The sequence below is a fragment of the Chlorocebus sabaeus genome, chromosome 8, assembly GCF_047675955.1.
Source record: "Chlorocebus sabaeus isolate Y175 chromosome 8, mChlSab1.0.hap1, whole genome shotgun sequence".
Lineage (NCBI taxonomy): Eukaryota > Metazoa > Chordata > Mammalia > Primates > Cercopithecidae > Chlorocebus > Chlorocebus sabaeus.
In genome coordinates this window covers 64,843,556-64,858,885 of record NC_132911.1, presented here as the reverse complement: position 1 = coordinate 64,858,885, position 15,330 = coordinate 64,843,556, and the positions used below count along the sequence as shown (strand labels likewise).

Genomic DNA, 15,330 nt, shown 5'->3' with positions numbered 1-15,330 from the left:
ACAAATCTATTAGTTTTGCAGACATCTACCATTTAAACCAGAACTATACACAGAACAAGCTTTTAATTACTCAGTGGTAGAAATGAAAATAAAATTTAACAAATAAATACAAAGCAATCTATCTTCTACCCTTTTAGCACCACCTTTAAAGACTACGATTTCAAACTCCTAATCGGTCATCCATCTTCACCTTTATAGTAACTGTTGTGTCAAACAGCAGCCACATTCATTCAATTATGTGTAAGAGAATAATATTACTTTCAATATTCCAAAATACATTGTAAGAATTTTTGCAATTCTTATAACATGAATGATGGACAAGCATATATTCCTTGCCATTTTCTAAATGTTTCGTATTTCCGAAGTACGTTCATTGCATAACACATTGTTAAGCACATTGCTTCGTAAGTTTCAGAGTACATCAGACGTACCTTGATAAAAATTCAGATTCTAGATGACCCAGGGAGATTTAATTCAATAAATCTGGTGTGGAATTGAGGAATCTACATTTTTAACAAGCACTCTAAGTGACTGTGTAATTCTAACTCCCAATAAATATCTATTTTTTCAGTCATTCTAAGCTTACCAGATAAACTTTTTACAAATTCCACAGGGTCTTTAAAATAATCTAAAACAAACCCATTTTATGAGTTTCTTGGAGAAAACAGGTAAGAAAGTTATCTCGGTCCAGCTCACCATTCTAATCTTCCTTAAAGACCAATGAATGCATTATTTCTGCAGAACAACTCTGTACCTTCTCACTCCTGGTGAGGTGGAAGGGAGGAGTGGGTGAGAACATTAGCTGCAGGGCTGAGGCAGAAGCCCAGGCTCAGAGACAACCATTCCCTCCTTCCCATGCAACTCAAGTATGACTACTACTTTACTTTTTCTGCCTGGGGGATGATGACAAGCATCTTCTAAGCAACTGTCTCAAAACAGTGAGAAAAGGGGGATAGGGGTTCCTTACATGAAGTAGACTATCAGGAGAGTAAAAGATGCACAAGTAAACTATATAAATACATGAATTAATACTTTAATGCCTTGAATAAAAAGACTCATTTTTCTTACCTCTCACCTAGTACTAGGTGAAACAAGTCAAATAACTCACTAGATCAATAGCAGGCTGAAGCAGTGTTATAAAGAAGAGTCATGTTACAGGTTTGCCAAATACAGACACTATTATTGTTGATATTATTATGGTAGTGATCCATAAAGAATAACGTCGGCCGGGCACAGACCCCTGTAATCCCAGCACTGTGAGAGGCCAAGGCAGGTGGATCAGCTGAGGTGAGGAGATCAAGACCAGCCTGGCCAACATAGCGAAACCCCATCTCTACTAAAAATATAAAAATGAGCCAGGAGTGGTGGCACAACCTGTAATCCCAGTTACTCGGGAGGCTGAGGCACACCAGGAGGTGGAGGTGGCAGTGAGCTGAGATCACGCCACTGCACTCCAGCCTGGGAGACAGAGCAACACTCCATCTCACAAAAAAAAAAAAAAAAAAAAGAAGAAGAAGAAGAATGATGCCAATGACATGGGCAGCTCCCTGAGTCCTGGAAATACTGAGCTGCACAAAGTGACAGGGAGTCGTCGACTGTCAACCATTCTGCTAGGTACAGCCTGGGTATTGTGCCACTCCTATAGCCCAACCATTCACCACACTGAGACAACAGTAAACCAACAACACAAATCAACATTGTGGTGCTACGGCAGTACTGCCTGCCAGCCAGCAATTCAGCTACAGCAGTATCACCACCTGTGCGCTCCACAGTGTGGGGAAATTAATTGTGTCCTTGAATTGTGTCCTTATTAATGTATTTGACAGCATATAAGACAGTTCTGCTTATCCTGCTGGCCTTCAGCAGCTAAATGGAAGGCTCTCAGCACCCCAGCGTAGCCACAAAGTTCCCTATAAAACTGGAGGTTTGCTTCATACACCAGCCCAGATGTTCACTTTTATTTTTGTTTTTTAGTAAGTGGGAACATTGAAAAGTTAACATACTAAATCTGGTGATAAACACAGCTCTGAAAATCAACACAATTAAGACATATATTAAAATATTAAGTGCACCAAAAATAGCAAAATTTACATTTTAGGTGGAGGCTTATACTGAAGTTAGTCTACAGTTTATTCAATTGTGAAAAGAAAAAAAGTATAAACATATACAAAATCCAAAAATATACCATCACAGACTATTCGTATGGGAGAAGGCAGTATTAAGACATGGCATTTTTGTTAATCCCCTGGCAAAGGTATATCCATCCACCCTACAAGACTACTGATTTATATTTGAACTCTATACCTATTTGAAAATATGACTGAGCGTATGACTGTGGAAGACAGTCTGTTGTCCTGTGTGTTCACAGAAGCAGTATGCAAACATTTCATGGAGGCTGCATATTCACACAAGTTAACGCAAATACGAATAACAAGTACTGTGATCTAGAGCCAAGTAGTATCCTGAGTTTTTTCGAAGGCAACTCTAGTCCTGTGCAGTGAGATAAAGATGCTAAGTGAACTACCTCTTGGATAAACACTGAGAGAAACTTTGAGGAAGTCAATTCTGTAATAAGCTGAATACTTTGATGTCGGCTACGTCTTAGACTGATAAGTGAAAACAGGGTTGGAGCACTAGTAAGTCTTGCAACGAGCATGTGTCTTTCAGGTTGAAAGTGTCTGCCATTGATAAGATACAACTTCTGAGGAAAGAGGCCTCACAGACTATAATCTGTTAACAGACACTGTTCAGCCTCTCGATTTTTCTCCAGGAGCTGGCGCTAGAAAGCGCAGGTGTGTAAGATCATGACATTCGTTGTTCCTATCCTTCTAAGACCTAGGTTATTTTGATGGGACTATCCAAAGTAATTTCTGCAGAGCAGTTAATGCTACAGGCTGTTAAATGAGCCTGTCTTGCTTTGAGTCCCAACACCACTCATTAAAAGCTATGATCTTAGACAAATTTATTAAACAACCTCCTCACCTGTAAAATAGCAATTATTGTTCCTACCTCAGCATTTTGACTAATCCTACTTTAGGATTCAGTAAAAATAGTTCATGTAAATAGTTTAGCAAAATGCTGACACAAACTCTATGCTTCACAAATGTTAGCTACTGACATCAACCCCTTGGAGTCACTGTTCTTTTAAAACTTTTGATATTGATACAGTTGCAAACTTGCAGTAAAGTTAGAATAGTACAAGGATCTCCCATAAAATCCACACTTATCAGTTATTTACTTTTTGTGTCATTTATTTTGTTATCCCAAGTCATTTTCAAGTAAAGACATAGAATAGAATAAAATGAAAATCGTCCATACTCCATCTCTTCCATTTCCCTGCCAATCTGGGTAGCAGTAAGATTCTAAGTACGCTACCTCAGAGCCTTCCCTTTCCTACGAAACATTCTTATGTTCTAGTTGCTACTCACATCCCTGCCCCCAACCCAAACCTACTCCCATTTCAGATACCATCTTGTCTCCTCTTTACATAGTAAAGAGAACTTGGGGGGAAGGAACTGAGGAATCAAAGGTTCTGAGATTTGAGAATCTGGAGTTTCTATAGATTTTGAGAACACCCCATGGCCTCTGGTCTAAATCAGAAAAACATAATATCAAAGAGCTGATCAAACATGCCCACACCACTGATCATCTAGCCACCATGTTTGGAGAATTGTAGATTTGGGACAAAAAAGAAATGACTGTTTCACTAGAAGGACAGCCACAACTCTGGTAGGAGATGAACATCTTCACGACGAGATGAAGAAGCGCTCCCTCAAACCTGTCACTTTTAGTACCTGGGATATCTGAGTCAACTCTATATATATAATCAACAAGAGAATTAGGAAAATAACATCTGGTTGCACTGATGGACAAAGGCACATAACGATGTTATTTTCAAATGCCTTCTCCTGAAGAAAAATGAAAACTGTGTAGCCAGTCACCGTCTTGGGCCACTCATTCTTGTCCGGTCATCTGTAGGATTATGATTTGAAGGACTTTTTAAACCAAAAGTAAAATCAATACATATGATCTGATAAGTTCAATGATTAAACTGAACTAATAAAAATAGTAACTACTCAATAAATATGCCATATGCTATACCAAATGTGTTAGGTAGAGTATCTCACTTAATCTTCACCATAACTCTGGGCAGTTGGGAGAATTTATTATATCCATTTTTATGATTCACACCCTGATCTGACATCAAAACTCAAATTATCAGCTACCTCAGAAGGAAACCTCCACAAGAACAACTCTTCTCCTCATCTCCATGTGAGAAGAAGGGCCTTAAGTGCGAAAGGCAAGGACCTGGTCACTTTAGGTACAAAGACATCTCATGACATATGGCCCCACAACTACAGCAGGCACCAACAAAGGAAGTACAGAAAAAAAATAGCCTGGGCTGGTAAAACATAGCAATAGGCAGCATCACAGCATGACATCGGTATTTTTAACACACCTTTGTCTATTAAGACGGCAACAATGCAAGCTCCCAAGCTGGTCTAGGTGGCAAGAGCAGCACGATGGTTATGCACTCAGACTGTGGAGTCTAGCTAATCTGGATTCAAATTCCTCCTCCACCACGTGCTAGAAACGTATGGCCCGGGTAATTTAAGTTCTCATCCCTTTTAGTCTCCTCATCTGTAAAATGGGAATAATAACTCTACCTAATACTTAGAGTTGCTCTGATGAGGAAATGAAATGATCCATGACAACACTCAGCTGAGTACCCAACTGGAAATAACAGCCGGTCATTATGGTTACTACTGTTATTTTTAATATTGTTTCATTATTTCTGCACTATTTTACTTGATTGGCCCAACACATACTTAAGGGTGGGGTACAACTGTTAATCAAGATTTTGAAATTCTCAAGATGAGTATACACGACTTTTCTTGCAAGATTGGTACACTTGCAATTAGTGAAAGCAAAATTTCAAGCACAAACAAGGCCAAGTATACAAGAACATAAAACACTTTAACAGAGACTTTTAAAAAATTATTTAAGGACGTGGGCTTAACAATTTCAATATAGTGCCAGTTCTAACCATAAATAATTGCTAGGCTCATACACTTCAAAATACATCACCAACTGAGGTATTTTTTTTTATCATATTCCTGTGCTCAAACTGATTTTATTATTCACTTAGTATGCTAGCAAGCACTGCCTTGGAAACTAAAGGCATGCTTTTAATTCTTCAAGGGACTTCTCACTATTTGACTGCTTAGTATTATGTTAAACATGTTTAATAGTTTTTAGGTGTGTTGAAATAATATGCACATTTGCTAATTATGTTTTAAATATCAACAGAACAGATTTCTAAAATGTTTATGTAACAAGGCACAATAGTGCGTGCCAGTAATCCCAGCTACTTGGGAGGCTGAGGCAGGAACAGCCTTTGAACTCAGGAATTAGAATCCAGCCTGGACAATATTGTGAGACTCCATCTCGAAACCGAAACAAAACAAAAATGGATAATAAACAAAATGTTTGTGGTTTCTTTCAAAATGATGAAAAGAGGAGACAGCGGCCTCTAATAAGTTAAAGTAGTTCCCCAAACTTGCTGCAGAACTAGAGGGAAAATTAACCACTAAGGTCCCATGTATGCTTTTTTAGACATACTGCAAATATGGTATAGAAATCTGACTGTTTTCCATTGAGGATACTAGGGAAGTAGGTGATGTGTCCAAACTAACACGTGTCTAATTCCATGCCTTTCCCTACACAAAGGCTGGGTGTGGAAACCCAGGTCGCATACGGTTCCTGCTCAGCAGCAGGTGGCTATTTGCCCAACCTCATCCTGATAAAATACATCGTGGAAAACTCAAATCCACCACATGACCTTGCTGCCTCCTCGGCCACTGCAGATGCCAGGAGAGAAGGCAGGCCCCAAAAAAGCTTCCCCTCTATTCCTCCATCAAAGCCACATCCACAGGAGCCTGCGTGCGCCTTTCCATTCAATGTCTACACCTCTTAGAAACAATCTCTTACACCCTAAGAACACACTGCTGGCAGGACCTAATGACAGAATGTATTTTAAAGGTTTTTTTTTTTTTTTTTTAATTGCAAGTTGAACAAATAGTATTAGATATAAATTGCCACAGAGTAGTTGGCACAAGCCCATCTGAAGCTGAAGTTAGTGCACCAAGTTTTCCTGCCATTCCACACATGGAAACATTACTTCTCCTGAATTTAAACGTATTCAAATAATCACTCAAAACTCCTGCAGGTGAAGGCAAACTTTCACATGAAGCATGTCCCTACAACCAAGGCAAGACAGAAAGGAACCCAGACGACTTGACTGAGTCACAATGGCCACCAAAAAGGCCCATGAGGAACACACAATGACAATAAAAGTATCTTTGAAACAGATCCCTAATTAAAGACACTGAGTCCCAGGAAGGTTATCTTTATGCATATAAGAACAAAATCTGATCTATAACAAAACAGATAACATTATCACCCATATTAGCTGGCAAACACAAAAATACAAATACTTCCCTAAAAAAAGCTTCAAAATTAATGTTCCAGATTTTCATAATTTATCTTATATAATATTAAAGTCAGCAATTCAGAAGCTTTTCTGGGTGTAACAGCATCGCTCATTTGCCACCAGTAACCATGCTGTACAATCTACTTTTTATAATAATTGAACAAAGTAACTTTGAAGGTAATTTACTTATTAAACTGGTTTATACATACTCCACTAAAAACCAGGTAAGTATTCTGATCAACACTGGTATTCTTCTCCACATTTATTTAAATAATGTATTCACTCCTACCTTGCCTCTGTATGACTACAACCATCTTCTAAAATACGACTCTCTCCGAGGGAGACTGCAGCCCTGAGAACATGGGGGACCTGCCAGCCACATATCGGGAACCCAAAGACCCTAATATGTGACTAGCAACAGAAAGCAGCCTCCATAAGCAGAGATATAGAAGAAGGAAATGTGCCAAGGTCTGGTTACCGCAGGATTCTATGCTTAACCTGGAATGAGCAAACTCCTACAAAGTGCTATGTATCAGGCAAGTAACAAGCAAAGTGCTATGTGTTCAGCAAGTAAAGCTTCCCTCCCGTCTCCCATTTCACTGAACCCATTCACATTCCTTGATGGACTCCCCACGTGCCAACATCTTTTGGTTAAAGCTAGCAGATTATTTTTTTTTTAAGTTCTGGAATGCCACTAGCAATGCAAAGGATAAAACAATGTTATCATGGTCCATTATCAGCTATCGAAATCATATGCTACAAGAATTCATGAGCTTCCTTCTCAAATCTTCAGCAAAGCTGATTCCTGCCTCTGTGAATAGCATCAGTAGCCAACCAGCCAAGCAGGGAACATGCTAGAAACCTATATGCCCTGAGATCTCCCTCTTGAAAGCGCATCTATCCCCAAGTCCTGTTCATTCAAACTGTTAAATATCTCTCAAATCTGTCCATTTCTCTCCATTCCCATGGACCAATCTAGTCTAAATCATTGTCATTTCCTCATCCCACAGACCACAACAAAAGCAGGCAGGACATTGTCTCCAACCTATTGTCCTCTCTGCACCCACCAATTCAATCTTCTTCAAAACACAACTCCGCTTGTGTCAAACACTGCTTAACACTCATCAGTGGTTCCTACTGCTTTTTTCAAAAATCCCAAATTCGATATCCTGAAAGCCCTGACTAAGTTGGATACTGCCTACTTCGAGTCTCATCTTGCAGTTCTCTGAGTGCCTCAAACACATAGCCTCCCTGCAGGTGAGGGGCACTACCTGAAGTGCCTTCACCCCTTCTTCTACCATCATTCAGATGGCAATGCTAAAGCCACTTCCTAAGGGGTAATACCCCACCCAACTGACCGAATCCCCAAGTCCCAAGCTCTCATTCCTCCTGGCACCCACTGCATCACACTTATGACCTTAAGGTAGCCCTAGTTTTTGTGTGAGTTTACCATGTCTTCTCATGTCATCACTATATTGCCAATTCATAGCATTGCATCTTTCAGGTAGCAGGTACCCAACAAACAGCTGAATCAATGAGCAAAACCACAGATGAAACAGGAAGACTAATCACAGTCCAGATTCTGTGGCCATGAAAGCCAATCCTGACGTGCACAGAGGAAGCAAGGCTCAAAGGGTCACTTTAAAAAGTGCCTTAGATTCCACATTAGCATAAGCAAACAAGCCTGAGAGTGAACCAGCCTTTACTGCCAAGTTATGTTTCCTCATAAATATCTACATTATTTTTTACTTTTAAAAAGACATTTCTAAGTTTCAAAGTAAAAGCAGAACAGAAACCCCCAAAAAATCCTCCTCTGAAAAAACAATCACGTTTGCAGTCAGTCACCCAACATTAGTTAAAAAGCAACAGGAATCTAGTTATGGTGATCAATACATGCATCTAAAGTGAAAACAGTTCCCAAATCTTGAAGTAATTATCTCTGCATTTTTCTAACTGGATAATCATAGTTTAAAAAATAAAACCTCCAAAAACAGAAGCAAATTATTGTTGGTTTAGGAACACCTTTAAGAGCTACGTTGTCCTATGCTGTAGGATTCTAAAGCCAGAAGGTACCTTTGAGTCAGAACATGTGCAAAAGCTGTACTCTTACAGAGCCAACAAAGACAAGGCCAGCATCCCTCCTGCACCGGCACCATGCTAGGCACTAGGAAGACAACTGTAACTGAAATAAGCTCTGCAACAGTAGGTGGCCAGTCAGAGGCAGTTCATTTAATTAATCTCTCTGGGCTTTACTTTCTTAATCTGTAAAATGAGAAAGTTCAACTAGCTCTCTAAGGTCCTCACACTCTAAATATCCAATGATTCTCTAATGAGCATAAAATGAATTTTTATTTGACAATATCATTACAACTTCCTGTTTCTATTTCTTTTTTTATCATGCAGATGTGATTTCATTTAAAATTTTTAATATATTGATAAAAGTAAAATACAGACACATAGTCAGTGTTTTAAATTACCTTCCCAGTTCTTAACAACCACCATAATCAGCTATGGACTTCTGCCATCACTGCAACCTGAGTGATACCCAAATTGAAATAAATCATTCTGTCTTTGTATTTTTTGTAGAAAAACCAAGTGATTATTGATTTTCAATTTCTTTTCTATTTTAAAATCATTCACCTTTGAATGTCAACAATTTTTTTAAGACTAAATAAAGTTTTATAGATAAAGGGGAAAATTTTTTCTCCTGAACTAATGAAACTATAGTGGTTCTGGAAACCTGTCTAGAAAAATGCCAAATTCTGAATTTCCAATCGCATGAAAACAATGTATTTTTTTTAAGATACACAAATATGACCACATGGGTGACCAAGACAACTGAAAGGGTCCCATAGAGCCAATATATTCCTGACATCATCTTAGTATCACCTAAGATGTTCCTTCTCCACCCTTTTCGGTGAATTTAGCTATGTGACTATGTGCTTACTGCTTATATGTAGAAATCATTTGCTGAAAAAGAATCACTGTCTTACAAAGTTGAAGTTTTAAGAGCCATTTGCTCAGACCTGACTAAACATTTTTATTCTTGCAATGCCATATTTATATTAGATGTTTCTAAGATGGCCATGGTGTCTGCTATCAAACCCAAAAGGTTGTATTTAGTTAATGAAAGATAAAAGATATCTATTACTTATAAGTTTATCTTAAAAATCAAATGTGAATATTTGTTTACCTATAGAACTCTCTATGAGACAGTACACTCCCTGAGGGAAAGTACTGCCTTTTATTGTTTTAACCATGGAAGGCTTGCCAAGGTTTGCTGAATCAAAATTAACTAAAGGCATAGTGACTGTGTGGCAAGCAAACTTTTTCAAGCATGTGGAACACAATGCTGTAATATTAGGTTTGAGAGAACTACACTAACTTGGCACTTACATTGCTTTTATGGGTTACACAGCAGGCACACAGAAGCATTTACAGTGTATTCTCTCATAACAAAATATTCCTGCTATTTTGACCTAACTGCTTAAAAACTATAACGTTACTGACTTCACATCTGTATGAAGAAACGGTTGTAATATTTCCTTGATGTTACTGTATTATAAAGGAACTCTTCATGGTATTCATTTTAACTCAATAAAAGTAAGGCTAACCTAGAAGACCCATTATGAAAAAAGTTTGGGAAATGTTCCTGTAAGTTGAACTGATGAAAAACTAGACCAAATACTGGCGAATCTATGACAGTACTATTTTAAAACTAAGTTACTGAATACATTGTTATAAATTTGACTTCTGTATTTCCAACTTGGGAAAAAAAGTTATTTCCTCGAAAGAGGAAAATAATATTTGGGTTTTTAAATATCACCTCTACAACCATTCTATCATTCCTCTATTCTGCCTTCTATGTTAAGACATACAAAAGAAAGTAATTTTTTTAAAAAACTAATTTAAAACTGAGGCCATTGATTAAATGAATATAACAATTTAAAATTCATATACCAGTCTTTTAAAAGTATAATTTATTTCATATCCGAAAACTCATTTGAATCTCGAAAGCATAAACCCAGGATACAATTCATCATGGTTCAATTTAGTGACTCGTACAGGAGAAAAAATTAGAAAATATAAGGAGAATAAAACCCACAGTGCTAGAAAACAATCCCAATTCTTGAGTGCCAAGATGAGGAAATTCACCTGTTACAAGCCTGACAAAAATCCATTATGTCCTTTTATCAGCAGATTACCAAAAAAGAGAAAATGCCAGATTTCCACTATTGGGCAAAATAAGAAAATTTACCTTCCGAAATTTGCTAGCAGCTCAAGCCCTTACCCATTTCCAAATTATTTTACTTTATAACTTTTTTCCACAAGACAGATTTTTCAGGGAAAATAAACTTTTCCTGAGCAAACTGGAAGACATAAAATGTCTCCTACTTATCACCTAGAAAGGCAAACCAAGTCCTACTCCATGCCCCAAGCATCTAGCTTTCAGCCTCTTTATTATCATTGTCAATGAATGGGCCCCAGTCAAATGAAAGCTGCCATTTTAGGGTAAAGACTGGAGGGCTTCTGTTGTGCAACAGCAAGACAAAAACACTGCGCGACAGATGTACACTGGGGGCTGGGAGAAGGATTCAACTTCGTAAAATCACTGCTCAAGTTATTTCTGAAATAGGAATTACCTAGTACTTAGACATTACTGCAATCTAAACGTAATTATAACTGGGATAAATCAGGTACCAATGCTGCTAAGGTCACAGTCACTAAGATATTTTTTGACATCGTTAGACAAGATCAGTGAAGAAATGAAGACACGTATTTTGTTTCCTCCTTGCTACGTATACTGAGTACTCCCTCCCTTACCGAAAGAGAATTGGGGTGAAATAACACTCAACCCTTTAGAAAGGTATCGCCCACTGCAAAGACGGCTTAAATTAAAATTTTTAGAAAATAAAAAATTAGGGCCTCACGAAATCCTTTAAAAATAAATTAAGACATGTAATGTATTCCAGAAATTAAGCCCCCAAAAGAGACACTTTTTAAGATAACTTATTTAAATCGATTGCTAGATAATATACAATGGGAAACTAAAAAGTATACTTAGCAAGTGGAGCGCTGGATAGTGTATCTAATTCTAGCAATTCAAAAGGAAACTCTCTCCATGTGGGTTGCTACTTTTCTTTTGTCCATTGTCTGTTCAGAAGAGGGGGAAAAAAACTAGTTTAAACCAAGGCGTGAACAGTCTCTAAAAGTGACCTCCAGGAAAAGAGTCCGACCCATAGCAGGAGCACTCTCCGCGCCGCTCGCTCCACGGGGGCGCTCACAAAGCGGGCGGCCGGCCGGGAGTTTGGGGTGCGCTCCCACGGCTCCGGGCTCCTCGAGGCAGAGCCATCCGGAGAAAGGCGGCTCGGTAATGATGGCTGCTCGGGGCCGGCGGCTCCTTCCCCAGAGCCTCCCGACCAGCGCCCCCACCCCCGCCCGGGATCCGCCGCCACCCCCCCCTCCCCCGCGACCTCGCCAGCCCCGCGCCGCCGCGCCCGCCCAGCACCGCAGCCCAGCCGGTGCCCGCGCCCCCGCCCGAGCCCCGCGCCCCCAGCGAGCCCAATCCCCGGTGCGAACCAAACAAACAACGCGTTCCCCACCGCCCTCCTTTCCTCTCCCCGCTGACCGCTTGGCCTCCAGCCACCTCGGCCGTTCACGCTCCAAGCCGCGGCTCTCCGCGAGGGCAGAGCGCACCCGGGTCACCTCGGGGGCCACCTGGTGACCCCCCCCCCACCGGCGCTGACCCCCGGCGGGCTGGGGGGCGGGGGAGCCGAGTTGCGTTGGGAGGTTAAAGTCGCTATTATGCAGCTGCCGCCGCCGGCGGCCCGGCCAGCTCGGCAAGGTGGGGTCCCCTCCTTGCCGCGCCTCCCGGCGCTCGCCCCGGCCCCGCTCCCTTTCTTCTCCTCCTCGCGCACTTAGGAGCCGCCGGGGAGCCCCAAGAACCCCCAACTCCGGGCTCGCAACTCCGCGCCCGCGACCGGCACTGGCTGGGCTCGGGACGCCTCCCGCGCCGCGTGTTCGCGCTGCCCCCGCCCCACGCGGCGCCCCGCGCACTTTCCCCGCCGCCGACCCACCTCGCTCGGTGGCGGTCCCCGCGCGGGCTGGCGCCGCCGCGCCGGGAGGGACGCACTTTGTTCGCGCCGGTGCGGCCGCCGCTCCCGGCAAGCGCGGCGTGGTCGGTCCGGAGCGGGGGGCGGGGGCGGGAGGCGGGGGTCGCCGCCGTCCCCGAGCCGCCGCCGCCGCTGCTCAGCCGCCCCGCGCCCGCGCGCCCATCGCCCGCTCGCACTTGAGTTGGAGCCCAACTTTTCCTCCTTCCTTTTTCTCTCGAATGGAGCCGGCAACTCGTGCTCGGCGCCGGCGGGAGGAAACGCGCTCGCGCTCCCCCGCGCGCAGACACGCTCCCTCCTGTCCCCCGTACCCCCCCCACGCCGGCAGCACAACAAAAAGCCATTTACATGCGAGGAAGTGACCCTCGGCCACACCGCGCGCCCCCGCCGCCGCCGGCCCCGCGGACGCAGGCAAAAGTTGGGGCGCCGGGCGGCGCTCGGGGCGCGGGTTCGGGCCCCGCGGGCGGCGACGCCGGCGACACCGCGCGGGCGGCGCTGCGCTCCTGCGCTGGCCCCGGCCCCCTCCCGCCCTCGCCCCTCGCCCCTCGCCCCGCACACGCCCAACTCCTCGATCCCAACTCCTCGCGCGGCCCCGGCCCCGGCCCGGAGCGATTTCCTGCCGCCGCCGCCGCCGCCCCTCCCGGGGGCGCAGGGTGAACTCTCGCGCTTACCGGGTCGGTCGGGCTCCTCCGCTGCCTAGTGCCGAGGGGAAAACAAAACGCAGAGCGGGCTCCGGAGTTGGCTCGGCAGCTGCGGCCAGGGGGCTGAATCCACGGGCACGGAGTTGGCCGGGGGCGAACGGGGCTCTGGTGAGTTTCAGGGTCTCCGGGTCCCCGGGCCGCCTCCTCCGCGGCGCTCCTTTGTGTAATTTCACTCGATTCAAGTTTAATCCGATAGTTCCCGAGCACGAGCGCGTCCGCACCACCACGGCTCAACCCCCGCGCCGCCGCCGCCGCCGCCGCTGCTGCCGCCGCCGCCGCCGCCGCCGCGGCCCCAGCACGCCAGCGCCTGCGCGCGTCCGGCACGCCGCGCGCACCCGAGACCGCGGGGCCGCGCGCGCCCGCCGCCGGCTCCCTCCGGGCCGCGCCGCGCCCGCGCCCGCGCGCCGCCACCTGACGTCAGGCGCGCCTGGCATAATTTATGCAAGAATTCGGCCGGGGTGGCGGAGGCCGAGGGAGAGGCCGAGAGAAAGGGGGCGGCGCGGAGCTGCAGGGCCGCGGGCCGCAAGGGCGGGCCGGGCGCCACTTCCCGTCCCCGGGCGGGCGCCGGCGCTGCAGGCGGGTCCGCCGGCCGGTGCGCCGCTGCCCGGCAGCCTTCCTTGCCCGGCTGCTCGGAGCGCTCGGCCGCGGAGCCCAGGCGCGGGCAGGAGGGGCTGCTGCCACGTCTCTCGCGCAGCACCTTCCTGGAGCCGGGTGCGCCGCCCCGGGGCAGGAAGCGGGGCTCCTCGCCGGCTGCGACCCTCCTGGCCGCGGCGAAGGGTTTCCAACGCTGCGCGGCCGGCGGCGGCCGGAGGTATCTGGCCGTCTCTGCAGTAATTATCCTTCAACTTGAAATTATTTTCCCACATGAAATTATTCGGAATGGACACGTTCCATTCCAGATGGGTTCGTGCCTGCTTCTCCACATCGCTTTTCCCATCTCTTCGTGGATAGGACACTGGATCCACTACTTAATCAAAAAGTTTAACTAGATGGCATTGATTTTGTCAAATTTGTTACCATACCAAAAAAGAGGGAAAGCAGAGAGCGCAATGATTATGAAACAAAGAAATAGGATGCATGCTCATTATTAAACGTGTCGGGACTAGAATGTTTTACTCATTCTTTGGCCAAAATGGCACTTGTATATGATTGCATAGTCTTAAAAATCCGAGCCTCTTATTCCATTTCTCTTCCCGGTACAAAATGAATATTAAACCTGAAGAAAAAAACATTTTTTATTAATTTTTATTTTAGGAAACAGATTTACAAACATGGATTAAGCCTCTTCTATCTGCAAAATACGGAGCTATGAGTTTAAACCATCAATTGTAAACTTTAAGATAATTTTATTAGGTTAAAGATTGCACTTAAATCAAGAAAGGAACTCATATCAACCAAAGATTGTCCTATGGCAGGTACAGACTGAATGGTTATTACTGGACTCCAAAATAAACTGAGAAAATAGCAAAACTGTGTAAAATGTACTAATCTCACTCACTGTTTGATGGTTACACTAACTGTAGTGCTAAGCCTGTAATCACAATATTGTCATTTGGACAAAAGATTAATCAAAACTATCTCATTATGTAACTACTACAACTATTCAGTAAGTTTGATTATCCTAGACTTAATCACTAAGACATTCATTTTCTGATTTTAGTAATAATTTTATAAATGTCACATTGTATTGTAGTTTGTTAAATGCACTGCTTTTAGCTTGCTTTCATCATATACTTGAGTTTTGTTCTAAAAGAAATGTTTTAATGTTTAAGGAGCTTATAGATAATCAAAAAGAAGATAGAAGACAGTACAGAAAGAATTCTGACATTTAAAAAGTTGAAAACACTAAAATCAACTTCCATCTGTTTTAAACCCGGTATCACAAACGAAGAATCACGATTCTGAGGTTAGACTACTGTTTCCATTAAGTTTATATTTCCTAATGAAAGCATATGAAAGGTGCTTTAGGGGTGTATGGGGCGGGGGGGGAGTTTAAAAACAGGACACCATGTCTAGAAAAAAATCA

At 43.7% G+C, this 15,330-nt stretch overlaps 1 protein-coding gene across 5 annotated transcripts in view; it reads right to left on the bottom strand.

Annotated features, from left to right (window-relative positions):
- CHD7 (chromodomain helicase DNA binding protein 7) overlaps positions 1-13,617 on the bottom strand; it is a 193,372-nt gene extending 179,755 nt beyond the window's left edge. For 2 of the 5 annotated variants that reach the window (XM_073018108.1, XM_073018107.1), the window contains exon 1: positions 13,275-13,571. The gene's annotated coding sequence lies outside the window, so the exon portion shown is untranslated. Of the gene's footprint in view, positions 1-12,570; positions 12,683-13,274 lie in introns of those variants that run through there. The other 3 variants (XM_038000468.2, XM_073018109.1, XM_073018104.1) reach the window with 3 other exon arrangements.
- Positions 13,618-15,330: the final 1,713 nt, after the last annotated feature.